This window comes from Pantherophis guttatus, chromosome 3, assembly GCF_059756535.1.
Source record: "Pantherophis guttatus breed Tessera chromosome 3, ASM5975653v1, whole genome shotgun sequence".
Lineage (NCBI taxonomy): Eukaryota > Metazoa > Chordata > Lepidosauria > Squamata > Colubridae > Pantherophis > Pantherophis guttatus.
The window spans coordinates 155169531-155197481 of record NC_142065.1 but is presented as its reverse complement, the minus strand read 5'-3'; the positions used below and the strand labels follow the sequence as shown (position 1 = coordinate 155197481).

The window sequence follows — 27951 nt, the reverse complement described above, 5'->3', positions numbered from 1 at the left end:
ATCTATTACTTGGAACTTTGATCCATAATCTGATTCCTAATCCCCAGCTATTTGAAGCTATACAAAGCTGTTTGCCACACACACGTTTACCTTGTATGTAAGAAGTGATATTAAGAGACCAATTGGCAGAGAATCAAACTTTTTATAATTATGTCAGAGTGGACTTTAGCAGCTTTTTTTTTATTCTGATAATTGTTGTAGTCCACCCTCTCAATCATGTACTGTAACTGTGGTTCTAGGGTGTTGTGCATTCCAAAATATGTTGTAATTTTCTTGTCTGTAGCTGATTGGCAGCTGGATAACATCTTAATATAGCCTGTGCATCTGGGGCCTTTCAGTTATGCTGAATTGCAACTCCCAGCATTTCCAGTCCACACTACCCATTGTAAATCTCAAATATGATGGGCCGGGAAGGCTATATTACCCTGACAAACTACAATCACACTGACAGGCTCTCTTTTTCCCTCTGCCATTCTCTTCTGCAATCCTTGCAAGTTCTTAACACAAGGAACAGCCTCACCACTTTTGCCTGCAGTTACACAAAGACATTTGATAATGCCTTAACGTTCTTTTGAAAAATACAGCAAACCTTGCAAAGAAGAGTCGAAGTTTGGGAGGTAATGTGTAGCTCAGTATATTTTCTGAGAAGAGATTGTACTCACTGGTATAACATTGATTCATATAAACATGAATATACAGTTATTAAGAAGAATAACATGTTCCTGTCATATGCCCAGAGCATCATGTTGTGATGCATGCTATTTGGTGTGTGCTCCTTATTTTGCCTCCTCAGTGGGAATGGGTGGATGAATCATGAAAAAAACATTATTTAGTTGATAAGTACAATATGTAGACTGGCAACTCTGCTTTATTTCCTCCTAAAGCAAGTTAAGAGATGGAAAAGAGTTAGAAGCCAAAAACAAGCCATAACTCCCAAAGAGCCTTGGTAGTACAGTGGTCTAAGGCACCCTGTTATTAAGCTGGTTATTAAGACCAGCTGCCTGCAATTACTGCAGGTTCGAATTTCGCCAAGGCTCAAAGTTGACTCAGCCTTCCATCCTTTCTAAGGTAGGTAAATTGAGGACCCAGTTGTGGGGGCAATAAGCTGACTTTGTATAAATATACAAAAGGATGAAGGCTATTGCTGAGCACATTGTAAGCCGCCCTGAGTCTCCAGAAAAGGGCGGCATATAAATCAAATTAAAAAAAAATCTAGCCATAATTCTTGATTTGTTTACATAGCCACTTGTACAGGATCAAGAAATCAAGCCTCATTGATCAAGCTTAGCATGACATATCAATGTGACTAGTGGTTTATTTTGAGTCTTGCAATGCTAAGAAAAAAAATTTAGAGTAATATTCAGATATGATTAGAAGAAAATATATTTATGTTGTTGTAGTACTCAGGTAATAGATGAAGCAAGCTTCTGAAAGAATACTCTGTGTTAAGGAATTGTAGCCAGGAAAAGGCTAGAAGCCACTTTGTGTGCCAGATCCATAGTATGAATGCCCATCTTTTATTAATGATCTCATCCCCATTCTTCCAAGTACTGTTCAAATGCTTTTAATGATGATTGTTCAGTCAGCTCTTTAAAATGGGATGATGGGAGTTCTGATAGCCCACTGTTTATCATTTTGAAGCAATTTTAAAATGGCCATTTTGAAAGTTGAACAACAGAATTCATGGTCAAGGACAGCTTGCTTTATTAGCCCATTATTTTCAAAGAATCACAATATTTTTCCACAGCTATCTTCCAGATACTATATACAGTAAGCCAGTAATGCATATTTCTCTGCCTCAAAAGGGGTGTGCAGAAAATGTTTAAAACACTCTTCTATCTTATTTCAGATTATTACTTTAGGATACTTTTATCATTATTAGCTAGGTAGGTCTTACAGAATTTTAAAATGGGAAGCAATAAAGATAAGTCAGCTTTCAGATATGCCAACAAGGTAATTCAATTAGAAGCCTTAATAACTTTAGCTACTGTGTTATTGTTTTGTTTTTGTTTTGTTTTTGTTTTGAGCAGAAAAACAAGCATGTAGCTGGGCCATACGGACTTTGGTTAGAGGTGAGGCTGGGCTGAAAGCTATCTTTTGATTTCTCAATTAATTCCCTTTGAAAATTAAACTTTAGCAAGAGGACCTTGAATTGCTTCAATTAAAAAAAATTATATCCCAAAGGCAACATGATTCTTTCAGCTGAAGCAAAGAAGAAATGCAATTTGCTCTGATGAAGGAATTCATGTTGCCTCCAAACATGAACCTTGTGTGTCATTTATCAATGTTTGAAGAGACTTCTGAATGGTGTTGTACTTCAGCGAAAACTGCTTTGGGCTCTGGTAGGAGCCATGCTGGAGATGGCATAAGGATGTGCTCTCCAAAATGGCTCATCAAAAGCTGACGTGATCCATACTGTAGGACAGGGCTCTCCAAACTTGGCAACTTTAAGACTTGTGAACTTCAAACTCCCAACATTCTCCAGCCAGTCATGGGGAGTTGCAAACGGAGATGAGCACCGCCCCCTAGAGTCAGGAACGATTAGCACATATGTGTGAGGGGAATCTTTACCTTTACCTAAAGTTGCCATGTTTGGAGACCCCTGCCACAGAAAATGAGCAGCACATCCTCCTTTGCACCTCTCAAACAAGGAGGGGAATGACATACAGTATCCCCTTTAGTATCTGTTAAAAAAAAAATCTGTGAACAAAGTGAAGCAATATAATTGTTTACTTTTAGAAGCAATATCATGATGTTGGTTTGAAAATCAGCCCTTGAAGTTGCTCTGGTTAAGCTATCATTGAAAAGAAGCCTTGCTCCAAAGGTTTATACAACAGCCTGAATGAAAATTACTTCGGTTGTTCTACCCCACTTTCAAGGCACTTTTGAATATGTTTAGATTTTAAGTTTTTGAGCTCACTGCAGCTTTGAAAGTGGAAGAGAGCACAGATGTTACCTCTCTCATCATTTTGCAGCAAACTTCCTGATCTAAAACTCATACATCTTGTATGAGTTCCCTGGAATTTTATTATTTTTCCTTGGAATTAAATGAAATGCAGGAAGTTCAAGAGGCTGCAGACTCCAGGACAGATAACTGTATAATGAAACAAAACATTGTCATAAAAGGACACAAAGGTGGATCAATTTCTCACTGACTGCTTGTCTCACGGGCATTTTCTTCTCTTGGGAGAAAATGAAAGAAAAACAATTGCTTGTCTATCAAATTAAAACAGACTGTAAAAACAAAAGTCATTTTTTCACATAGTTGATTATTCAATTATTATAGCTATTTATACAACACCACCTGTCAATATGAGACTTTGCAAAAAAAGAAAAATAGATTTATAATCCAAATGTGGCAGCATAATTTGATAGGAAAATAATTGTTTCTTTCGGTCATAAATTCTTTGGTTTAGTTATTATTTGGTGATCTGAACTTTTTTCTTATTCTAATGTATTTGGAACAGCAATTCACTTTCATTTCTCTGATGGATGGTATTTCAGATATTTAAAAATGAATTATCAGACTGAATTTAATAGTAATAAAGTAATGAATTAGAAAAGTATTTTTGGGCCAGTTGTATAATTGTACAAGTGATCTTTTCTACATTAAAATCCTCTATGTCTACTTAGAAATAAGTGTCATTGAGATCAGCCAGAGATTTAATCCTAGCTAGTTATTAAACCACTGTATTCATCTGACATATATTGCAGCATAAGTGATACTTTCAATGTGATTTCTATGATTGACCTTAATCAGCTCTGCAATTGCTTCCTCTCTCCAATGTATATCCAATTTTTCTATTCATCAAGAGAACAGATGTTTTATATGTGCAAAATTACAAGATAAAACAAAAAATAAACTCAAGAGAGTATGGCCTACAATATATAAAAACATGTGAGATTGCTATCAATTGTTTTATGTTATAGTTTATTTTTTGTAAAAAAAAAATTCCACTACAATATGCCTACAGAATGAGGTTAATTTTTTTTAATGCCTACTCCATGCTTAAGATAAAATTGTGGACTATAGAAATCCAGACAGCCACAAATTGGCCACAAAGACTTTGGTGTTTTCTTGGATCTCTTGGAATCTATCTATATTTGCCTTTATTTTGGCAGTTCAGATCTGGTAACCTTAATGATTTTTATAAAAATCCTAATTGACACACACCTACATAAATCAGACTGGAGGGGAGGAGAGTTTAAACAATTAAATCACTAAACCACAGAAACTATTTTTAACTGTGATATAAATTGGGTTCTTTGTTCTCCCTCTGTTAATATTTAATTGTTAATAATTAAAATTGACAAGGAAGATATCAAAGTGGTAGATAGTTTCTGCATTTTGGGATCAACCAAAATAGTGAAGGAACAATCAGACAAGAAATATTCCACAGACTAATACTTGGTAGAGCAGCTATGCAGACCTTCAGAAAGATACTCAAAGGCCATCTTCTGTCCATATACCTACAAAGATGTATGTAGTGCAAGCAAGCAAATGGTATTTCCCCATGACAATATAGAAGTGACAAATGGACTTTGAAGAAGTAGGATAGGAAAGTATTTATAGTGTTAGAACTTTTGTATTATAGAACACTACTGAATTGTGTTATAAAACACTACTGAACACCCAAGAAAACAAACAAATGGATCATTGAACTAATCAACCCAGAGTTTGGTGTAATGACCAGGCTCAAATTATTGTATTTTGGACAATAATGTATTGTGGAAGTTCCTTTCCTTAAAGGAAAAAAGAATAGGACAAAACCAGCAGCAAGGTGGGTGGGCTCAGTTACAGTGGTGATGAGTGAACTGTTGGAAGGCTTGAAGGATAAGAGTAGAGATAGATCATAATGGAGAAAATCTATCTATGTGGTTACTAAGAGTTGACACCAACTTGATTGCATGTAATGAATGAATCAAATACTGATATTAATATAATCTATGTTCACATGCAAGAGAAATAAAACTAATGTATATATATTTCAAAGCAGGATAAGATCACAACAAATTATTCAATTTGGTCTCATTCTTTTATGAATATCTGTGATATATTCAACGTTGTTATATGAATAGTTACTGTTTAGTTCTATCTGAACATCTTGCAGGTAGTTTCTTTCTTAAGCTCCTTTTAGAATTTAATTTCTTCTCATTAAATAATTATTTTTGTTGCAATATTTTCAGGATCAGACTCAATAAGATCGACAAGAGTTAAAGATTTAACTATATATTCTTTTATTTACATTAGGCATTCTATATTCACTGAATATTCACAGATAGAAGCAAGGGAAATGGTGTGGGTAGCTCCTTATATATACAATGGGTGGAGCTATATGTGGGAGTGGTGAATTATGAATACATTAAGAAGTGAAGAATAAGTTAACCCCTGATACCCTGTCTGTACACTATTTACACATTGGAGAATAAGGCATTTATATCTGACAAATCCCCCTCTAAATGCCGATTCGTTATACAACACCAGTTACATTCAGATTCAGGACAATACAAAACATACAACTTTGAGGTTAAGTATTTATGCTGTTTAGAAGGTAAAGGCTTCGTTAATATATCAGCTAATTGTTCTGAAGTGTCGCAATGCACTGCTTTAATAAATCCATCCTGAGATAATTGTCTCACATGTTTAAATTTTATATCTATATGTCTGGATCTTTGTCCAATGGCATCAGATCTAGATATTTCAATGGCTGCTTTATTGTCTTCATGCATAACAAAAGGCAGAGCAGGTTTTTTCCAGACATCTGAAATTAAATCATTAAACCATACAAGATTATTTGCGGCTTTGGATAAACAAACATATTCCGCTTCTGTTGTTGAAGTAGCTACTAGTTCTTGTTTACCAGTGTACCAGTAAACTGGACAGTCATTTAAGAGGAATACATAACCGGATGTGCTTTTTCTGCATGAGGTGTCTCCAGCCCAATCTGCATCTGCATAACACGTAAGCTTTGGTTCTTTAATATCATTAGGTTCTAACATTAAACAAAAGTCTAGTGTACTTTTTAAATATCTTAAAATTCTTTTAACAGCTTCCCAGTGGTACATTGTTGGTTTGCTGACATGCCTAGATAATAAATTGAGTGGTAAAGCGATGTCCGGTCTAGTCCAATTAGATATGTAAAGGAGTGAACCTATGATTGATCTATAGAATGTATTGTCCTTGAACTCGGGAGAAGATTCATCAGAATTCCTTAGAAAGTCAGTTTGCATAGGGGTATCACAAGGTTTGGCATTGTTTAAGTTGCATTTATTTAAAAGATCTATGATCTTATCTCTCTGGGTAAGTTTGAATCCCCTTTTTGTCTTATTAATTTGGACACCAAGGTATTTGTTTACCTTGCCTAAAGATTTCAATGAGAAATGTTCATTTAGTTTAGTTACAAAAGTTTCTCTTCTTTCTTTATGTTTTCCTATGTATAAAATGTCATCCACATAAATCAATACAAATTCAATGTAATCATCACCCCTCTTGACAAAGAAACAATTATCAGCAGTGGTAGCGTTGAAGTCCATGGTCTTAAGTACTTTTACTAAACAATCATACCACCGTTTACCAGATTGTTTTAGCCCGTATAAACTCTTGTTTAACAACCAAGTCTCATTTTTGTTTGTGTATGGACTATGAGGTGCCCTCACGTATATTTCTTTATCTAATTTTGCGTGTAGGTACGCAGTCTGTATGTCATATTGGAATACATCTAGATTGAGTGCTGAAGCTATCACTAGAGCTGTTTTGACACTCTCTGTTCTTACAGTGGGGGAATACGTGTCAGTATAGTCCTCTGGATATTTCTGTGCATAACCCTGTGCAACCAATCTAGCTTTGTATAGAGTATTTCCTCCCTCTAAATTCTTAATTTTATATATCCATCTGGTACCAATAATTGTCTTATCTTTAGGTGCAGATGCAGGTGTAAATACATTTAGTCCTTGTAAACTTTCCATCTCTTTCTTCATTGCTAATTCCCATTTTTCTTTTTCTTCGTGAGGAAGTTTTAACACTTCCTCGTATGTATTGGGTGTTGTTGGTTCACCATTCATGTGCATTACATAATCCTTGTATTTATTTGGCATTTGATTTCTGGTGTTTCTAATGATTTTCTCGGGTTTACTATCGTTATCATGCAAATATCTTGCTTCCTTTTTTGTTAGTGTATCTGTCTTTATTTTGAGTTGGCTATTTGTCCAAGTTTTGGTTTTGTTTTTATATTTGTTGATATTTTGTTTTTCTATAGTCCCTTTCTCATGAGATTTTGTATCTTCATGTTTATTTGGGAATATCTCATTAAGATGTAATTTAGACCAGTTAGCTTGTTCATGGAACACAGCTGTTCTGGAGACTATAAATTTGTTGTTACTATCAATGAATCTGTATCCTTTAGTGCCAGTCTCATATCCCATAAATCTGAGTCTCCTGGACACATTTTCTCCCTTTCTTCTTAATTGTTTAGGTATGTGTACGTCTGCTGTGACTCCAAATATATGCATGTGTGCTAATTTTGGTTTTCTATCATACATCACTTCATATGGTGTCTTATTTATAATGCTGGACCATGTTCTATTTTGTGTGTAATTTGAATAATGTAAGGCTTCTGACCAGAATTGTTTGCTTAAGCCAGCATCTTCCAATGTGCATCTAATCATGGTTTGTAATGTGGAATTTTTTCTCTCTGCAATCCCGTTTTGGAACGGAGAAAATGGACTAGATGTGTAATGTAACATTCCTTTGTCTTTTAACCATTGTGAGAATTCTTTAGACATGAATTCGCATCCTCTGTCTGTCATAATTTGTTTTATTTTGATGTTGTGTTGTGTTTCTATGCGTTTGTAAAATTCTTTAAATTTTTGAAATGTTTCATCTTTGTGTTTTAATGTGTAAACAAATCCATAGCGGCTATAATCGTCCACTATTGTCAGGAAGTAACGTTTCCTATAAGTGATTGATGGAGTTAATGGACCAACTAAGTCCATGTGTACTAAATCAAAAATTTTGTTAGTTGATCTGGTAGATTTTCTTGGCCTGGGACTAGTTTTTAGTTTTGTAGATTTACATACTGAGCATTCCAGATAATTTTCACAATTCTTTATTTTAACACCTTCTGCGTGTTCAGTCATTTTTTGCACTACAGGAAAACTGGCATGTCCTAACTTCCTATGCAATATGTGAGCACACTCATCATGAATTGGTTTACCTATCTTTGGCTTCTTATCGTTGTGTGCATCTGTGTGATCATGAGATATTTTACATTCATCATTGTCACTGTTGCTAACATTCTCATCATCTATTTCAATACAGTCTTCCATATTTGAATCAATGTTATGTAACCATTTTTCTTTCGTTATTAGGTAAGGTAGTCCTCCTTTAGTCACCACAGTGCCTACATTTATTTTATTCTTTTCCAAAGTTGCCTTTCCTTTTGAAAAGACGATGTTAATGTCAGAATCTCTGCTTAGTTTTATGGCACTTAATATGTTATGAGGTATTTCAGGTATTAGTAATACCCCCTCTATTTTTCCTAAACCAGGCAAGGTTACATTTCCTCTACCTAATACTTGAACCTTTTCTTGGTTAGCTACCTTAATTACAAATTTATCTTCTGTAAATGAAGACAATATACTTTTGTTATTAGTGGTGTGATTAGTTGCTCCAGAATCAATAAGCCAATTATTGTTCTCACTTTGTTGTGTGTTAGTGTTGTCTTGTTTATTTAATCCATTCAGTGAACCAGACTTTCTATCCTTTGAATTGTCTCTGCCCCCTCTATTCTCTCTGTGATTTGGTGGGCTCCTATATCTATGCCTTTCTATGGAAGGTTGTCTATAATCGTATTTGTTTCTGTATTCTGATCTATATCTTTCTTTTAAGAATTTTGGGCAATCTCTTCTATTGTGTTCCCTGGACCCACAATTGTGACATTTAAATGTTCCACTATATTTTTCTTGGAAAGCTACTTTCCTATATGGTTTATGTTCTGTGTGATTGTTAGAACGATTTCTTCTAGAATTATCTTCTGTTATCAATTTGTTAGATAGGCTTTCTATGGATAAATACCCTAGATTGATTGTGTCTAAATGTGACATAAAATTGTCCCATGATGGGTCAAGTGAGTTAATAATGACACTTTTCATTGTTTGGTCTGAAATCACCTCCCCCCTCAAATGCAGTTCAGCTCTTATTTTGTTCAAAGATATTAAATGTTCACTTATGGAAACCCCTGGTTTTATCCTAGATGAAAAGAAGTCTTTAGATATCCTTGTGGTGGTGGCTACACTGTCACTGTGAAACAAATTAAACATGCATTGAATAATTTCTGAAACAGTCAAATTTGGCTTAATGCTGTGATACATTGCAGGAGACACACTAGATATTATTAAGAAAAAAGCTCTATGGTGTAAACAATCTATTTTTAGTGTCCAAGGTCTTTTTGGGGGACTAGTGATAAAAAACAGTAAGTTTTCCTTCATAAAGACAACCTGGAGCTGTTGATACCATTCTTGTAAATTAATGCCATCAACCCTTAGTTTTGGGAAGTCACTGGGTAAATTTCCGACATTATTGGGTCCATTACTTACAACCTGAGGTAGTCCGTGGTCTCGTAAATGCAGAAAATTGCAAAACGGCGTGGGGATGCTCGCTACGAGTCTGCATGATCTTCTCTCCTGTTCATGTCTTCCCGGATCGTCAGCGTAGTTTCGCGCATGCGCGATGCTCATTTCTTCTTCGGCGGCGTCGTGGAAGGTTCTCCTCACTGCGGCTTGCTCGCTCTGCTCTTCTTCAGATGAGTCGGTCTCTGGTTCGACTTTGGGGGTTCTGGCGACGGTGGCTGTTCTTCCTCTTCTATTGAAAGCGTTGGTGCTTGCTTCGGTCTGCGGCGTGGGGCGGTATCGGCAGGGCTCTCTGGGTTCCGGCGTCAGCGCTCTAGTAGTCAGGATGGGAGCGGGCAGGTCTTGAGGCATCGGCTTGCTCGTTCGCTTTTTTGGTGTCTTTTTAGTAATTTTCAGTTTTGGTCCAAATGCAGCAAAGAGCGTTTTCATCGCTGATTTTATTTGGTGTTTTGTTGGATCTTCCTCGCTTTCTGGTTCTGATTCTTCTGAGGTGTTTGAATCTTCCTTTTCGTTTTCGTTGTCCGATAATATTTTTCGCGCCAGAAATTTTGAATTGAGCTTGCTGATTGGCTCTGCTTCGTTCATCTTGGAGGCCGGTTGAAACCAAGATGGCCGCCATTCAAATTTTTGCGCGGGATCATCGTTTTTCTTCTTTGTAATGATTTTCTCCGCAGTCATATTACTCACTATTTTTGGATCTTTGGGTTTTTCATTGGTGATGTTTTTCTCTCTCGCTGCTCCGCTGTTCTTTAGCATATCTTGGAGGTCCGCGATGAGGCTTTCATCATTCTTCTGGCTTTTCAATAGTTTTAATATCTCTGACCTGAGTTCGTTATTTTCTATTTCGATTTCCTCCTGGTCATCAATTATTTCTTCGTCTTCAGTGGTGTATTCTTCGGATTCTCTCGAAATTGCATTCGTGGATTCGTTGATTATTTCTTGTTCCGTTTCCATTTCTTTGCTGTAGGCCCTGGTGTTGGGCCTATCTTTCTTAGACATTTTAAAGCCTTTTATTGAGTCAATTAACCATCCTCTGCTACCAGTTTGTTGCAATATTTTCAGGATCAGACTCAATAAGATCGACAAGAGTTAAAGATTTAACTATATATTCTTTTATTTACATTAGGCATTCTATATTCACTGAATATTCACAGATAGAAGCAAGGGAAATGGTGTGGGTAGCTCCTTATATATACAATGGGTGGAGCTATATGTGGGAGTGGTGAATTATGAATACATTAAGAAGTGAAGAATAAGTTAACCCCTGATACCCTGTCTGTACACTATTTACACATTGGAGAATAAGGCATTTATATCTGACAATTTTGTTTCTGGATAATGCAGTATATGTATGCTAAAGTAGATATTAGTTCATTAAAAGTTTATTAAGTAATACAGTGAATACAGTAAAATAACCTTTTCTTTATGTTTTTAGAAAAGGCCAGCACATCTACTCTGCATTTATTTCAACTTCACTTATTCTGACACCTTAAAGAAGAGAATTACACAGTATTGCATTTTGTAGATAATGACAGCTATGTGAAACAACAGCCAGTCATACAACAAATATGTAGCAGCAGAAGAAAAACTAAACAAATGACTTAAAATACAAGTCATCATCCCTATGGGTTAGACCTGATCAAGAAACTGACTCCACAGGAAAACCAGAAATATACTTTATTGAGATAGACTGTAATAATAGAATCTATAAATCTACCTCTGTTCCCTCCCTCTTTATACCACTATGGTTAGTGGGGAACCAGTCTATGTCCCTTTCAAATACTTTCCTACCTCCTGGGTTTAGGACATGTTCCTGCTCCTGTTGTTATCTTAATGGCTCCTGGGTGGTTTTTTCCAAGCCTTATCCATGCCTCCCTACATAAGTGTGATCAATTTATATTGTTATAATTATTTAGATTATCAATATGTCTGAACAGGACACTGGAATACATGTAAGAGTTTTAGCTCAGTGTATTCTGTTTGCTGTGGAATTACTAGTCATGTTTCCTTGAACACTAGTAAACTGTTTTTCTCCCCCAATCAGTTGCAAACTACTACTAACATTCAAGACAATTTGAACAGAAATTCAGTTCAAGATAGGAGACCAAGGGAAGGAACAGCTTGCACAAGAATGTAGAGCTGGAATCATGGCTCTTAGATAGCCTTCCCTACCTAAACACCCTCCAAGCTGCCAAGTCCCAGAATTCCCTAGTTAACATGATTATTGCTGTGAATTCTGGGAACTGATATTCACACATATGAACAATGTCTAAGTTCCCCAAAGCTGCTCTTATGTGAGTTACAGTATCCTATTTATAAGACAGAGAGAGCCGATTTGGTGTAACGGTTAGGACATCAGGCTAGAAACAAGGAGACCGTGAATTTTTGTCCTGCCTTAACCACAAAACCAGCTGGGTGATCTTCATATTTTCTCTCAGCCCTAGGAAGGAGGCAATGGCAAACCACTTGAAAAAAAACTTGTCAAGAAAACTGTAAGAACTTGTCCCAGCAGTTAATTGAATGAAAGAAAAAAAAAGCATAAGACACGAATAGGACCTGTACAATGTCTTGAACCGCTCAAATGGATCATAAATGAGGATTTTTCACTATTCTAAAAAGCATTCCACTTCTATCTTTTCATGTGTCTGGCTGCCTTCATATAAAAAGTGTACACTGAATACAAAAACTAATGTAAATCCTAAAGTAGTCTGAATGCTGTTTTGAAAAAGGACCACTCCCCTTTGAAAACCATGCAAATCACAGTCCCACTCTAATCAGTGGTGGAATTCATTTTTTTTTTACTACCGGTTCTGTAGGCGTGGCTTGGTGGGCGTGGTGTGGCTTGGTGAGCGTGGCTTGGTGGGCGTGGCAGGGAAAGGATATTGCAAAATCCCCATTCCCTACCCACTCCTGGGGGAAGGATATTGCAAAACCTCCATTCCCACCCCACTCTGGAGACAGCCAGAGGTGGTATTTGCCAGTTTTCCAAACTACTCAACATTTCTGCTACTGGTTCTCCAGAACCTGTCAGAACCTGCTGAATTTCACCCTTGACTCTAATGTCACTACTCCTCTTGCTGCCACTTTCCCCCTTCCCAAAACACCCCAATAATTTTGACTCTCATGTCAGAAGGAAAGGTTGGCCCCTTGCATTATGTCCATAAGCCATGAGTTAAGTTTAATGTTTTGTGCAAGTTGCTGTTAATAATTGGCAAATCATGACATAATGGGATATTTGAACCCAATCAGGATGTACAGGAGTTAAGATGAAAAGCCTGATCATATTTGTTTAATCAGTTAATTTTATTTCTTACACCATCAATTGGTCTACTCTGGCAGACTGCTGACCTTGGCTGATCTTAAAAAGTTAAACAGAATCAAAGGTAATTAATATGTGAGTAGAACTCCCAAGACTGTAGGTGACACTGTGACAGCAGACATCTGAGAAAAAGGCACAAGACATTTCCATTTATTGCCAAAATACCTAAATCAATACATTCATCAAGTATCCAGGAATTCACCTGAAGACATTTTAAGCCACTAACTATTATAATGTCTTAGTGGTTTGCAGTAATAAAACCAAAGTTCAAATTAGAGAATACTACATTAAAAAAAAAAAATTGCCTAAGTAAGAGCCTGTTTTTTTTTTTTTTAAAGATGTGGTTTGTGGCCTTTTAAAAATCCAACAAAATGGTAAATCCCTTCAAGGGAAAGCATTCCAGAAACCTCTGACAGCAGCAGAAATGGCTTGACCCCAAACTCTGGCAAGACAAATAAGTAGCAACTGTACGGAAGCCTACATAGAAAGAAGCCATGCACAGCTTTAAAAAACATAACCAGCACTTTGTAATTTGCTGATGAACAGATTTATACCTGCAACACAGGTGTGTTTTGGAAAAGCCAATTTACTGCTAAGTTTGTACCAGCAGAGATTTCCAAACCAGCATAGTCATAAAGATCGGTCAGTGCATTGCAGGGCCTGCAAGTTAATGCACTTCAGGTTTAAGGTTCTTTTCTTTCAGGAATATGCATCACTGCCACATTGGCTAAAAATGATAGCTGGAACTCCTGACTGAGGAATTAGAGAAAGTTACTGAGTTAGAAGCATTACTAAGTTGTTTTCTTTTGAGAACAGGAAGCTGTAACTCCAAAGCAAAGCAAAAAAGATCTTGTAGCAATGGTGGTGGAAAAAGGAACGGAAAAGACTTAATTCCTCTTTTCTGGTTCAATTGCATGACACCTGTCAAAACAATTTTTTTTCTGTTTGATGAAATTTGGCTGAAGATTATTTCCAGCTTTTATTTTCACGAAATCATGAAATGCCAACTTTGCAAGCAGACACACATTGTTCTAATGTTGCCATTTGAGTAAGAAGAAATCTCACCAGGCTGGGCACAGAGTTTATTTTCATTCATCCATCCCTCAATTCATTCATTCATTCATTCATTCATTCATTCATTCATTCATTCATTCAAGCAACTCAGTTATAAGACTCTTCATTTCTTGACTGCAATCAGCAGCAAAAATAATATCAGGGCTACTTCCTCCCTGTCCAGCTTCTGAATTCTCTTCTCTGCTGATTGAATCACTTCTTCGGAACAAAATGTTATTTACAATTACATTATTACAGTCCTTACTGTTAGAGGAGCTCTAATTCAACTTAGGCCATAGGAAAAGCCTTGCTCAGCTCCATCCACCACATGATGAACATACTTGGAAGGTCTTTCCACCTATAATTCTTTACTAACAATTTTAAGTCAAGATGTCATACTGCTAGTACACACAAGGCACTCTCAGGTTGAATGGCCAACCTAAACATTGATTCTTGAATTAACCCATTCTTGAATTACACCGAGCCATAAACAGCTGGATTTTTGCAAAATGCTATGCCCCCTACAAACAAAATTTGATGGCAGCACCAACCAAGTTTAGGGTATGTGAATGCAGCATTGAGCCATTCACTTGACCTGGTTTGGTGTTGCAGTGAATGCAACCATAATGTTTGGTACCACTGTACTCCTACCAAGGCCAAGTTATCTGACATTAGCTGTAGAGTGAGATGAAAAGGGAGGGGATGCCACAGTACCATGCCCCAAAGCATACACAGAAGAGCAAAGTACCAACCTTTATTGCACCTTTAGGCCAAGAGGGAAAGAGACAATACACTTGCCTTCTCTGCCTATGATTGTTTCAGTAACGGGCTACACAACGGGGAAGGCTTCCTCCCCGTTTCCGCAAGCCAGATCACAATATTGAGATATGCGATTTCACGCGTGGGAGACTGATTAATCCGAGACTCATCCCAGTTAATGCCAACGCTGCACCAGATGTTCAGCAGCCTGTCACAATCGACCGTCTTCCCCCCCCCCACCCCAGCTTCGTCGCCTCCCTCCTTCCCTCCGCCTCCTTCTCTAAATCCTCCGGCAACTCCCACCGAGGAGACAACCAACCTGGGACAAAACCCGAGGAAGGTTGTCGGAACGCACCCAAGATGTTCCCGCGTGCTGGAAGGCTTGGTGTCCCCCACCCTGCCTTTTCTTTTCGATTGGGCCTCGCCTGCTCCAGGGAAGGGGGGATCTTCAGCATCCACCAGCCAAAGCAGAGAAGCAGAAGAGCGGGGGTGGAGACCGAGGGGGACTCCCCTCCACGCAGCTCAGCCACACAATGAAGGAAATCTCGAGGGAGGGAGGGAGGGAGGGAGAGAGGGGTGGGGGTGCTTTGGGAAGTGGAAGGTCAGGCTAGCTTGGCGGGTCAGGTTTTGGAGCCTACCGGAAGAAACGAGGCTGAGGGGCGATCTCCCGCCGATCGGCTCCCCGCAACTTGCTTGCCCGACGTTGCCGATCAATAAATGTTGTCAGTCAGAGGAAGCCACTTCTTCCTTTTCCTTCACGCCTCTCGAAGCGTGACCTGCCTTGCCTCGTCAGTCCAGAAAGAGAGGGAGAGAGAGAGAGAGGGAGGGAAGAAGAGGGAGAGAGAGAGAGAGAGAAAGAGAGAGGGAAGGAGAGGGAGAGAGAGAAAAGGAGAGAGAGAGAGAAGGAGAGGGGGGGCGGGAGAGAGAGAGAGGAGGGAGAAGGAGAAAAGGAGAGAAAGAGAGAGAAAGAGGGAAAGAGCGAGAGCGAGATTTCTTCTCCCTGGCCGTGCAGGTGAGAGGCGCTTTGTGATCTAAGGGCTCCCGCGGGGAGCGCGTGCTTGCAGCTGCTGGCCCGTCACAATGACAGATGTCCTCGCTTGCCGCCACTAGCCCGCGCTTAGAGACGGCCTCGGGGGGCTGCTCTTTCCAGAACCGGGAGCTGCCCTCGGTCCCGCTTCCCTCCGCTCCTTCCCTCCCGAAGCACCTTCGCGCCGACCCGGGTGCGCGGAGCTCTCGGAGCACCGAGGGGTGGGTGGGGCTCCTGCAGACGATTTGCAGCGCAAACCAGGAAGAGCCGAGCGAAATGCGTGAATGTAAACACGGGAGGGGAGGAGAGGGGAAGGGAAGGGGACCGAGACTTTCTCTTTATGGGGTAGGGGGATTAGGGGTCGGGAGAAATCCCAGACCCCGGGATGCGAAGTCGACAGCTACCTTTTAAAAAAATGGGGGGGGGGGGGGGAGGAGGATCGCGCGTGTTAAGACTTTGGGGCAAGTGTGGGGCCCGTTCAGTCGAGTGGCGAGGAGGGATCCTCAACAGAGCGAGGCAGGCTTCCTGGATTAAGTGAATCCCTGCTCGCGATGACGTGAAAAGGGCTCCCGCCTCTTGTAAAAGTACAGAGTTCAAGATCGCGTCATTGCCTCCCTGTAAAAGGCGGGAGACCAGAAAGACCAAATAGACATTTCTTTTGTACTAAAACACCAGTCCTGTGAGGTCTCCTCCGGTAAGTTCAGCACATGTTGACTTGAAGGATTGGGCCAAGATGTTGGTTTGGGCTACCGTGGAGAGTCAAAATGTCTCTCAACTTTATCAGCTCTAATTCACCTGCTATGATATATATCTACAGATACTGTGCTTCTTGCTGATGCCTTTATGTAAAGATGCAGTTTGATCCTTGGGACACATTCACACGGTTACCATCCCCAATGCAAAGACACTCCTGCAACCTCTTGGAAATGACACGCCTGCATGTCCCCACCTGCGCCCTGAAATCAGTCCATGACTGAGACACCCTGGCACCAATTCAATGATAAACTGTCTATCTTCTCCCAGAGTGAATTCCAATATGCGGTCATCATATGGTGTGCTAATGTGCATTGAGCCTTATCCAAAGATTACGCAATCTACATAGCAATGCTGAAGATCTGTAATTGGTTGTTAAGCTGAACTTCAGGACCCATCCCTTCCCATGGCCACTACCCAATCTACTGGTTTTTGGAGTTGCCTGTATGAGGATTAGATTGAGGAATCATTTTCTCAACACTTTACTATCTCTCCTCCCCTCCCCTCCCCTCCCCTCCTCTCCTCTGGTCTCCCCTCCTCTCTCCTCCCTCCCCTCTCCTCCCCCCTCCTCTCCTCTCCTCTCTCTTCCTTCTTTGCTTCCCAGCTTCCTTGCTTCCTTCCTTTTTATAGTTAACTCTAGTCACACCATAGAAAACCACATATTTCTCCTTTATTTCTTCAGTACTGGCTACCTTCACTGCTGTTCTGCAATTTCCACATTCGTTGTGTGCAAGTTACTGATGTCAATCTCCTGTGGTTCCATCAACTGGATGATTGCACAGTCCCCAGGCCTACTGCATCTGGCTGCCAGTCGACAAGCTCAGTGGCCAGAGGTGATTCTTTGGGAATATCTCTGCTGCTCATGCTTTGTTCCACTGTTTTGATCTGCAGACTTGCTACTATATGGGGCACCCTATGCAGAGGAGGAATAGTTAAGGAAATCTAACCATTGCTATGGCTAATAAGAAAAGAATATCAGGAGAATTGGATTATGGAAATGTTATTAAACAGCCATTTCACTGAGGAATTTTCGAGAACAGGAACACTGTGGTCATTGTTTGCTTTTCCTGATATGCACTTACTCCCTTCAATTTCCCATGACCGCAGTTGAACTAATTTTTTCTGCTGCCTCATCTTCGAATCCATTTGCCTGTCATTTGCTGTTGCAGTTCTGCTCTATGTTACACAGTCATCCTGTTCTTGTTCCAAAACCAGGCTTCATTACAAGAGCTGTTGTTCCATGGGATCACATAGAGCAGGGGTGTCAAACTAAAGGGCCATGGGCTGGATCTGGCCTGCAATGTGGTCAGATCCAGCCTGTGGGGCTGTCCTGGAAAATGTAAGAGGCCAGCCTGTGCTGTGTCAGCCCAGTCTATTCGCTTCGCTTTGTCCCGGTCTACCCAATGTGAAGAGAAAACATCGGGCCAGCAGGGCTTCAGCCTGGTCTACCCAGTGCGAAGAGAAAACATGCCAGCAGTTTAGGGAGTGGTGTCAAGCTGGCCATGCCCACCCAGTTGGCCACATCTACCCTGTTGGCCACCCCACCCCCCGCCCATCCCCAACCCCCAAGGTCAACTACAGCCCTGATGCAGCCCTCAATGAAATTGAGTTTGACACCCTTGATATAGAGGCAGGAGAAACCTTTACTCTCTCTGAACTCTGGAGCAAAGCCAAAGTTCAATAAGAACTCCAATTTAGATATCTCAGTCATTTTGAATGCATAGCAGCAGAGCTACAACCTGTTGTGACCCAGGCCCACGTAAGTAGTAGGAAAATCAGTCAGTGAAAAAAGAAACAAACTTTATTCGAACAGCTGAGAATGACTTCATTCCCAGCGTCGTTCAACTAAAAACAAATTCCTCCCAACACAAATTCCTCAGTCCTATCGCAAACCTTGGTCCAATTAGGCAAACTTCCAAAGGCCTTTCTTGGCAAACGTTCAGAAGTCACAGATACAAAAATAAATACAAGACGTAGACGAAGAAGAAGACAGAGCTACCAACATTGTTTTCCAGCAAAGCCCAAACACCATTGCTGGTCTGTTTTAAGCCATATTGGAGGGGCCAATCATCTCTTGGCCCTACTCCCGAGTTGTCCTCTGCTTTAGCTGCTCTTGCCTTCTGGCAGCTCTTCTCATGCATGCATTAGGAACAGGCTCCTCCTGTTCCTTTGCCTCACTGCTATCAATCTCTGGAAGCTCTGGAGTCTGCACCTCACTCCCCGATGGCCCTGGCCCCATGTCTGCCTCTGATGCAGAGCCCTCATCTGGGCCTTCCCCAGCCTCCAGGACTGCCCCATGTTCTTCCTCAGCCTCATCACTGTTCGACTCCGCTGCCAGTTCTGCAGGCTGCTGGTGGACCACAACACAACCCAGGAGATTACCAAGCTTTGCAATGCCACAAAAACGAAGGCACTCTAATTGGAGTACAGGAAAAGGGTGGGTTACAAATGAAACAAAATGTTAAAAAGTTATGATATGGTAAGTTACTTACCAAGCACATCTAAATTATATTAAAGTAATCAAAATATCTTTACAATCCACAGGGTATGTCACAACGTTTGAGCAACCTTAATATTTGGAAATCGAAAGTTGGAAAATTTGATATGCCCTAATGCAAGATCTGGGCACAATCATGAAAAATGCCTATTTTATCATAAGCTGTATCACATCTGTCGTGGCAATACTAACATGGCTCTAAAAATGGGTGGTTTGTAGCATCCAACAGCTCTTGGTTTCCCATCATTCATTCTGCCACCCAGTGCCAAGAAACTTGCAACATTTGTACTGCTGTACAAACTAGGTGGCTCAGTGGCTAAGACACTGAGCTTGTCAATCAGAAAGGTTGGCAGTTCGGTGGTTCGAACCCTAGTACAGGTCTCCTGCATGAGCAGAGGGTTGGACTAGATGACCTCCAAGGTCCCTTCCAACTCTGTTACTGATTTGGAAACCATAATTGAAGACCTCCTCCTCCTTGGGCCATTCAAAGGTATGCAGCATTGATTAGGATGGAGGTGGGGGGGAGAAACCACATGGAAGTTTGGATACATAACTTCAGTAGATGGCTCATCCACTGACAAAACTTGCATGACCTATTCTGTTCCCCAGACACCAGCACCCATATCAGTGCTTCCATGAAAGCCAAATTTAGCTATTGATGGCCAATTCAGAATTTCCCACCGTCAGCCCCTGGAGGTAGATCAGACTAAGTATCCAATGCTTAGTATAGCAGTATAGCTTTTATTGCAAAACAATAGTATTATTATATGCAGCCCAGAATCCCTTCTCATGAGATGGGCAGTTATATAATTAGGTAAATAAGTAAGAAACTTGCAAGTGCGCTCCCTCTCTTTCCTGTTATTTTCATGAGAACTGGGGAGGGGGGGAGAGAAGGGAAAAGTCTTGTCTGACATGTTTACTTAGGTTACATTCCTGCCCCAGACTCAGTCCTCTTTTATCTGACTGTTGCTGTGGTAGGAGCTTTTGCTTCTCTCCCTCAAGGCCCTTCCCTCTTCCCTCTTATCCCCCTGAGCTGAACCATGATCACAAGAGATCTGCCCATCATAGATTGGAAGATGAGTACAACATCCCCCACTCAATGGAATTTGTTGGGATGGCAGAATTTGGGTCCCTTCACTTTTATTTTTTACCAATAGGATTGGAGCAACAAGAATGCACTGCACTGTGCAGCCAGAGGAGGTACCAACACAACCATCTTACACTTGGTACGATGATGATGATGATGATGATGATGATTAACATATGGTGGTGTTACAGTAGCCAGGAGACCACCATGCAAGTGCTGAGTAGTAGTTTAGCTTGCCAAGGTACCAGTCCTGTTTGCTTGCAGGCTTCCCAAGGTGTGCCACAGGAAGGCAAGCTGCCTTCATACCAGAGAGAAAGATGAGAGGCTCTTCCTGCAGTATTACCCAAGCCCCCTCCTCTTCCCGGAGGTGCCTCGCAAACAGACAGTGCAACAGGGAAGGCTCAGAGCCATCAGGAATCTGACTAATTCTGACTGACTGCAAAGAGCAACAGCTCATCTCCCCACTGAAGTGGAATCTATCTATCTACTTGTATAGAACATGAGGTGGACAGAAGCTGAGGCAACTGACAGGAGCTCACCCTGCTACGCAGTGCTAGGACTCGAACCGCCAGAGCAAAGACTCTTTCCAGCATCATTAAGCCACTGAGCCACCACACCTCTTTGTAACGAGTACTGAATAGACCATTAGTTTGTTTCTTGTTTGTTGTCCATCACTTTGTATGCCACTTCTATCACAAAAGTAAATCTAGACAGATAACACATTAGGATTGGCTTACTTTTGTATTTATTTTGGTCATTTAATAGTACAATATAATAGAAGAGCCTTGGTAGTACAGTGGTCTAAAGCACCCTGTTTTTAAGACCAGCTGCCTGCAATTACTGCAGGTTCGAATCTTGCCAGGCTCAAGGTTGACTCAGCCTTCCATCCTTTCTAAGGTAGGTAAATTGAGGACCCAGTTGTGGGGGCAATAAGCTGACTTTGTATAAATATACAAAAGGATGAAGGCTATTGCTTAGCGTATTGTAAGCCGCCCTGAGTCTCCGGAGAAGGGCGGCATATAAATCAAATAAGAAAAAAATACATAAATACCATTCAACATTTTAAAGATTGTAGAATATTTTTTTTTGAAAAGTTTTTTTTATTTTTTAAAACATGAAACATAAAATACATCTTTTTAGAGCAAGGATTTGATCCGGTATAAAGTAAATACAATTACTCACATTCCCTCAACCAATTTTGTTCCAAATTTTATCCATTTACCTCTTTTAAAAAAAAAGAAAAAAAATCTTATTCTAAACATTTAGATTTTAAACATTCTACTATGTCATCCTAAATTCTAAACAATTATTTCTAAATAGACATCATTCCAAATCTTTGTCATTTTAACAATCAATATTTCATATATATTCCTCATTTCTAAGACCCATTACATCGAGTCTATATTGTACCTCTTTTAAATGGCAATTAATATCCATAATCTTGACAAAGAGTATTTTCCTCCTCTCTTAATTGTTTCTAAATCAATCAACATTTCCATCTAGAATTTGTCACTCCCAAAATACTTCATTATAAAGTCTAATATTTAACTGATTCATAATTTAAATAGCTATTTCCCAACAGTGTTTTCCGCCATAAAGATTGTAGAATATTGTTCCTATGTAGAATCGATATAGGTAGTGTATAACATGTAAAATTAGTTTAAAATCTATACAAAACAAAAAGAGCTAAGAGAATTAAGGTGATGCTAATTTAAGAAAAGTAAAGATACATTCTTTTTAGCTATGTAGCTATGTAGACCTACTGCTGCCCTATCTATTTATTATCCTTTTGCCTTTGGTTAGCTTCTGAGCATAATCTTGTCACCTGAGCTGTAACATCAAGAGGGCATTTTCAGGAGAAAATGGAGATAGAATTTTGTGGGTTTCCAAGAAGGGAAGTCTCTAAATGAATGAAATAATCCTTTGGCCTCTGGCTTGCTCATAAAAAAAGCAGCTTGGAAGAATGTGGGCCATAGATTCTGTTTCTATTTCTCCCTAAAGGCAGACTCTTTCAGAATAATGGCTCGTGTGGCATTTGCCCTCTGTTACTGCAGAAGGAAATGAATTACTGCAGGCTCTAAACATCTGTGTTTATGGAAGATAAAATATATAGGATCAAAAACAACAAAAAAATAACAAGGAGAATAAATAAGCATCCAAAACAGGGCCTGTTGGCAGATTGACGTTTTTTTTAAAGCTTTATGAAAACTATATACACTTGAGAGAAAATATCAGTCTCATAGGACAGCCACAATTATAGAGGAAGTCCACTTTCCTGGGCACAGACAATGACATTATTTTAAGTTGGGGTCTGGACTGCAGTTATGGCAACTGGCAAGGGAAGTTGGCAAACTTTAGTTCTGCCTTTTCCCTATCTTCCATTCATCCCTCTCTTGTGGTTCTGTCAACTGGTTACCGAGAGCATTGCAATACCTGTTTGCTCACCTGCTCATCTGGCTCCCATGGTGAGTTGTCCCTGCTGTGTTGCGCTGTCAAGTTGTCCTGTGGCGAGATGGCACCTATGAGTTGGTGCCGGTGAGCTGGCAGTAGCTTGTTGGCTGCGGCAAGTTGGCTGTGGCGAGTTGACCAATTCCATTGCAATATAGCCTGACATTTCTCACTTTCTTTTCCAAGCAAGAGATCTGGTATTCATGTCCCCAATTTCCCAGCTAGCACTGCAATGACACCATCCACTAATTGTAGGAAGTTAGCACCCACCCCTATCCTGGAAGAATGAAATATTTTAGGAAATATTAAAAAAGGCAGAATATTATGTTTCCCTGGATGAGAAATGGAGAAGCATGTTTTAAAGCAGCTCCCACCTTCTTGCCCCCACCCCCACCCTTTGTTAATGGGTCAGAGGTAGAAACTCAATCTTTGTCAATGGATGATCACAACACAATAGGACCCATCTGCAACACAATAGCAGCAGAAACTCACCACATGTGATCTGGGAAAATTACATCAGCCAGCAAGGCTAGCTAAGACCCCCACCCCTTGGGAGTCTGACAACCAATCAGGATACTCTTTCAGGGCCCCAGGAAGTTCAAAGTCAGAGAGAGCATAAAACCTGGTGAATCGCTGTATCTGCCCCTTTTTCTGTTCAGGAACTCAAGCCATGTGATCCTGTCTACCATTAAACCATCTTTCCAAGCAGTCTCCATGTTTCCAGTGTCTTTTTCCCCACTTGGAGCAGAACTCAGAAGGATATTTCTTCCAACAAGTTAAATGCCTTTTGCAATGGTTGGATCACAGACCTCCTGACAGTTTGTGGCTGAGCATATAGAATGACATACAGTTCATTCTGTAGCTGTTGAACAAGTCAGACAGCAGTGGGGGGACCAAAGGAAGGATATACTGTATGTGACCACAGAAATTCTGCAAGAAATGTTCCTTGGGAATGTATCTGTGTCTGAGCAAGCATCATTACCTTCATACAATGTAGGACTTCTCAGGGACTAATAATATTAATGTTATACTCTCACAGATATTTACACTACATGGACTCACCATTACAGGACAGGTTGCCACCAATTCCTCTCAGTTCACCATCACTTAATCTAGGGGTCTCCAACCTTGGCAACTTTAAGCCTGGTGGACTTTAACTCCCAGAAGTAAATTCCCAGAATTTACTTCAGCAAAGCTGAAGTAAATTGAAGTCCGACAGGCTTAAAGTTGCCAAGGTTGGAGACCCCTGACTTAATCTCTACCAGCAGCAGCTGGAAGGATTCATAAGCATGTTCTTAACTGCTTCCAAGAACCACCCCAGATTTACAGCCCATTTTACTTACAAACAAATTCTGCATAGGAGTATTGTATCTTTACTGTTGCTTTCAGGCCTACCATAACTGGGGATCTTGGCAACTATATCACTGCAGATTTTATTCCCCAAAACAACTGTTTTCTTCCCTGAGCTCCTCAGTGGAATGGGAATGTCTTAATTGACAACTTGTTTCAAGAAAAGAGTTTGCCATCTCCCTGAACCAATTCCCTGCTTCTTCTTTGGGTCTCCTGTCATATGACCATAGTGGCATGTTAACAATGTTGCATCAACACAATGCAACCTTCTTTTGAATAAAACAGATGTTCGTTCAAATGCAATGTTGTCTCCATATGATCTTCATATGTGCCACAGCAGAACACTGGGTGGGTTCTGGGCCCCATTTTACTACAGCATGCAAACTCTCTTTACATGTGAGGTCTTGGTTTGTTTTTCATGTACCTGCCTATATTTTTGTCTCATCCCACAGCTGCATAAAATGAATAAAGCTCACCCTTTCATTCAAATCAGTGGCTAGAGTCCTTCCTGGCCAGGTAGTTTATCCATGTACCATGACGGTGTAGATTCCAGCATGAAATCTTCCAAACAGTGGCATTTTCCCCTTTTGACCCCTGTATATCCATTCCATATACAACCTGCACCATACCAGTCTGCCCTAAAGTAGAGCCCTCTTCATGCATTCTTGGTATAATTTCCTTGGATAAAGAAGTCACTTGTTGATGACAGTAACACACAGACATATCACTTCCTGCATGCCAATACAATACAGATTGTCTCAAAGGAACAAAAGCCTTTAGCAGGGCATCCTTACATGGCTAACTGGACATACTCTCCAAATTACCTATGGGTGCATTGCCACATATGCAGAACGTTGCTTTGCATTCTTGTTCTTTGTATTCTAAGACTTGGCTGCAATATGTCAAATGGTGAATCCTATTTTCTGAGCTTTGTAAGCATGTAGAAAACATAAATCATTTCTTATGTCAGCAATTTGCCAACAATTTCTTATATCAGTTCCTCAACTGTCCCCATGTTTCTGGAGCCATGTGCAGTGTGCCAGCTGTAATTCTTAATAGTTGTACTGGCATGCTTCAGTGAGTTCACTGAGCAGTGCTTTTGAATACTTTCCTAGGTTGTGAGGATATACCTCTGTCTCTCACACTCAGCTTGATTAATCTTCATGAGAACTACTTGAGCAGCTGCTGAGAAATAAAATCAACCCTACCATACAGTAGTATGACAGCATGCAATTTGCCCCTTGGAGCTAAACCTGTGCTTCTGGATGCTTGCAGAATCAACCTAGTATTTCTAAATGGAGTCAACACTTGGATTGTTGACACATTTGATTTTTAGCTGGTGGCAATCAGAAGTGACAACTATTTCTTGGTCAAAATGATAGCATTCTCACAGAGGAAGATGCTGCTGGGAACAGCATGAACTCCCTAACAATGAGGGTCTCAGTCATGTGCTATATCAGTGCCGTGCGTAGTTGTGGTATTAACTGCATAATGAAGAAGGGCCTGAAAACCAAAGAGCATGTTTATTTAATACCATAAATTAGACTGCCATTCTACTGACAGTAGGTGATAACATTCATTGTGAACGCATGCTCCTTGTTGATATCAAACTCCATGTGCCTACCGGTGTTCTACTTAGCATGTCCTAAAGTCATCAGGCAAGTTGGGAACAGATAACAGAACTTTAAATTGGCCATTTGCCACCGTGACTGTAACTCTGAATGCAGAGATCAACATGTTTTATGGAATTAGTGGTGGAAGAAGAGACAGATTAAAAAGCTACAGTTGCAGCAAATTCAGGATAATACATCTGTGGCCTTTCACAGTATCATCTATGACTGCAAGCTGAAGTTCTTTAACACAGGTTGGAAGCAGACTAATGCTCACTAACCAGCATGAAGCCATTCCCTGGAGGCAGTGGGATGTCCTACGTGGACTTGGGTGCTGATTTAAGAGAGAGCTAATAGTATAGACTGATATCTGTTGGATTGCCAACTTCTGCAGGACATATGATATCCTGTTTCAGGAAAGCAATCCTCCAAGAAATGAGTAGCAGTCACAATCTGATTGTTGATCAACTAATTTGACCTGGATAAGACAGTAGTGGTCACAGAGAGTAGTTTGATGGTTGAAAATGCTAGTCTGCTTCAAATCTACATAAATTGAACTTGATGGATTCCTTCCTTCTTAACACTGAGTATTTCCATGACCTGTCATCCATGGATGTTGCCCACTGAGAAACATACTGGTAGATCACTATGATCCCATTGTTGCTTGTAGATTGTGGGCTCACATTTAGCACTGTGGGAAACTGAAATATTCCTGGATTGTATCATTGTTTTTGTTGTGTAAAAGTCTACACAGGAGAACTACATATTTTGAGGAGGCCTTGTTTACTTACAATCCCCTGCCTGCATGCCGTATGACTTCTGAGGTTCCTCCCAGCAAGCCATCATCAGTTATATGGAAAGCTGCAATGTTACATGTTCCACCCATGTCTTACACCCATCAATTAATCTGCTACACCATTGATGTGCCTGCAAGCAATCCCTTGATTTGGCCAGTTTGTAAAGAGTACTTGGGCAGCACAATGTAAGAGCTGAAGCACATCTAATTTTCCTCTGCTTCTACATTTCCAATTGTAGAGCCTTTCAGTGAGATGTTTGAGTTTTTTTTATTGCATAGACATGGTCAAGGCTGCCACTTTTTGATTATTTCACCCTGAGAACAGCAGGAACAGTATATAAACATATAAGCTTATATAAATATATAAACTTGGAAGATTCAACCTCTGATCCTGGTGACCAAACCAGATTGGATCCTACACCATATAAACAATGTAGGCTTGTACTCCATGCTCCTGTAAGACACAGTTAGTTATAGTAGACTATTAATCATGATGTGGAGGTTGGCTATAATGAATTATACATAAAGCATTCCTTTTCAGGAATTTCAGGCTTTGGAGCATTTTGTGATAGGTAACCTCTGAGACTGCTTGCATTCTATCCATTATTCTAAGATACAGTGCATACCCCATCAGACGCTGGCTCATGAAAGCCTTCACAGAGTCGCTCAGACCAAGGGAGGCAACTTACAACCATGTCAGTCATTGCTAGAAGTGACATTTGATGGAACAGGCATTTGGATAGCTAAAGGCTCAATGACACTGTCTCAGTATTTTGGTTTGCATCATCCTATAGGGCAGGGGTGGGTTCTACTTACCTTTACTACAGGTTCGCAACGGGATTGCGCTATTGAAAGAAAGCTTCTGTGCATGCGCAGATTGCCTATGACGACATCTGGGGCAGTGGGTGGAGCCTACCGCTGGTTTTACTACCGGTTCTTGCGAACTGGTCTGAACCAGGGGCAACCCACCAGTCCGAACTGGGGGCAAACCATTATAGGGATGTGATGGTTCAGCAGTTAAAGATACTGAGCTTGTCAGCTGGAAAGCTGACAGCCCAGGTTGAAGACCCAAGTGCTGTGTGTTGGGATGAGTTCCCATTACTTGTCCCAGCTCCTGTCAACCCAGCTGCTCGAAAACATGCAAATGCGAGTAGATAAATAGGTACCACTTCAGTGAGAAGGTACCAGCATTCCATGGCTCAGTGTACAGCCATGCTGGCCACATAACTAGAGAAGTTTCTTCAGACAATGCTGGCTCCCTTGGTTAAGAAACAGAGATGAGTACTGCCCCTAGAGTTGGACACGCTTGGACAAAGGAAAACTTTATCTTTTCCTTTGTGCCTTCTCATCTCTTTTGTCAAAGAGCCACCAATATAAACAGTATTGCCAGTGCAGGCACTGCCATGTGATAAAAAGCAAAGCCTAATGGAGCTAATGTGGTAAGTTCCTAATGTAAACGGTGTTTCTTTTCTAAATCAGAACCCTGGTGGCACAGTGGTTAAAGAGCAGCCTTGCAGCTAAACTCTCTCCATAGCCCGGAGTATGATCCTCATGGGGCTCAAAGTTAACTCAGCTTTCCATCCGTCCAAGATCGGTAAAATGAGAACCCAGATTGTTGCGGGCAA

At 40.4% G+C, this 27951-nt stretch overlaps 1 protein-coding gene and 1 long non-coding RNA gene across 3 annotated transcripts in view; one reads left to right on the top strand and one right to left on the bottom strand.

Annotated features, from left to right (window-relative positions):
- The window catches only part of MBP (myelin basic protein), a 141817-nt gene extending 124591 nt beyond the window's left edge, over positions 1 to 17226 (bottom strand). Inside the window, exon 1 of one of the 2 annotated variants that reach the window (XM_034429329.3) lies at positions 15397 to 17226. The gene's annotated coding sequence lies outside the window, so the exon portion shown is untranslated. Of the gene's footprint in view, positions 1 to 15113; positions 15300 to 15396 lie in introns of those variants that run through there. The other variant, XM_034429332.3, reaches the window with a different exon arrangement.
- Positions 16435 to 20844, top strand: LOC148114875 (uncharacterized). The gene is made up of 2 exons (XR_015733333.1): positions 16435 to 16479; positions 17221 to 20844. It is a non-coding gene; the product is annotated as an uncharacterized LOC148114875 (long non-coding RNA).
- The last annotated feature ends 7107 nt before the right edge of the window (positions 20845 to 27951 follow it).